This window comes from Galeopterus variegatus, unplaced genomic scaffold (genome assembly GCF_000696425.1).
Source record: "Galeopterus variegatus unplaced genomic scaffold, G_variegatus-3.0.2 Scaffold6746, whole genome shotgun sequence".
Taxonomy (NCBI): Eukaryota; Metazoa; Chordata; class Mammalia; order Dermoptera; family Cynocephalidae; genus Galeopterus; species Galeopterus variegatus.
Genome location: NW_007732857.1, coordinates 19,497 through 21,273, shown reverse-complemented (window position 1 = coordinate 21,273; position 1,777 = coordinate 19,497). Strand labels below are relative to the sequence as shown.

The 1,777-nt window shown below is 39.4% G+C and overlaps 1 pseudogene; it reads left to right on the top strand.

Moving 5' to 3' along the window:
- Positions 1-567: 567 nt before the first annotated feature.
- On the top strand, positions 568-960 carry LOC103606624 (annotated as a pseudogene).
- The last annotated feature ends 817 nt before the right edge of the window (positions 961-1,777 follow it).

Here is a 1,777-nt window from a genome sequence, read left to right as displayed (position 1 = left end):
ATTAATTAATCAAGAGAAGAGGGAAAAACAATCTTGTCTCATTATGTGCTGTACCTTTTTGTTATAACTAGATTAAGTGTGATTTAAAATAGGTGACAAGTTCTTGTTACCACTTTTTCAAACTGTGAAAAAAGATGTAATTTTGTGCTGTGTTACCACTGATTAGTTGCTGACATCCTGCTTACTCTGGGAAAGAATATTTATAATTATATATTTATATATAAGAATATATGTATAAGAAAATGTTATCTTGGCTACGCTGACAACCTTGAAGCTTGGGGAATATGTGTATAAATTGTAGTAGAACAAGATCATCTGAATAGATGAGGAAAGGATATGTATATTTAAATGCTAAATATGAGATCTTTTCGTGACTTCACTTTTAGTGAAATTCCAGTTATAATGAAACCTTTCTCCTCCTCCTCATCTGTCATTCCTGTAGTGCTTATTAGGTGCCAGGCACCATGCTAAGTGCTTTATACAATTTTGTTGTGTAATTCTCCCAAGAACTTTAAGAAATGGGAGTGCCGCGCCAGCCACAGCCTCAGTGCCTCTCTCCACTCCGACATGGCAAAAATCTACGGCCCTACAGAATCTGAGTGGTACCCTGAGTCCCTGATTGCTGTTTTCCAGAGGTATGCTGGAAAGGATGGGAACAACTGCAAACTCTCCAGNCCCTGATTGCTGTTTTCCAGAGGTATGCTGGAAAGGATGGGAACAACTGCAAACTCTCCAGGTTGGATTTCCAAAGCTTCATGAATACAGCACTGGCTGCCTTCACAAAGAACCAGAAGGACCCCAGTATCCTTGATCACATGATGAAGAAACTGGACCTCAACTCTGATGGGCAGCTAGATTTCCAAGAATTTTTTAATCTTATTGGCAGCCTGGCTGTGGCTTGTCATGACTCCTTTATAAAAGTTACCCCTTCAGGCACATCCCTGAGGCCCCCTGGACCTGGTATCCCAACCCACCCCTTTCTTCCAGCCTCCCAGCCATCTCCCCACACAGCCCACACCTGCCATGAGCCCAGCACACCACCACGCCATGCAGCCACTCCTGCTAGTAGTAATAAAACAATATGGTTTTTTTAAACACACACACACACACACTCACAAGAAATGGGTACTCATGGCTCCATTTCACAAATGAAGAAACTGAGGTGTAAGGAAGGCAAGAAATGGGTATTCATGGCTCCATTTCACAAATGAAGAAACTGAGGTGTAAGGAAGGTACTTTACCTCAGAAGTGGCTGTTACAGATTTGAATACAGGATGGTTTTCTGTCCAAAGCTTTAAAAAAATTAAAAAAAAAAAAAATCTCAGCTGCTGTATTCAAATTGCTTCTCAGAAGGTGAATATTCAGCATAGTCATGAAAATCAGGGTTTTTTGGTTTTTTTCTAAACATTCTTAGCCAACTGCTTAGATGGGACAAAAGCTCAATTCAATTAGCCAGTTTTAAAGTCTGAAAAATAAAGGATTGCCATTAGGATGGCTACTATGAAAAAACCAGAAAATAATAAGTGCTGACAAGGATGTGGAGAAGTTGGAACCCTTATGCATGGTTGGTAGGAATGTAAAATGGTGAAGCCACCACACAAAACAGTATGGCAGTTCCTCAAAATATTAAAAATAGAATTACCATATTATCCAACAATCCCACTTCTGGGCATATACCCCAAAGAATTGGAAGCAGGGTCTTTTTTTTTTTTTTCATTAAATTTTTATTTTGTCAATATGCAATGTATATGATTATTATGGCCCATCACCGACACCT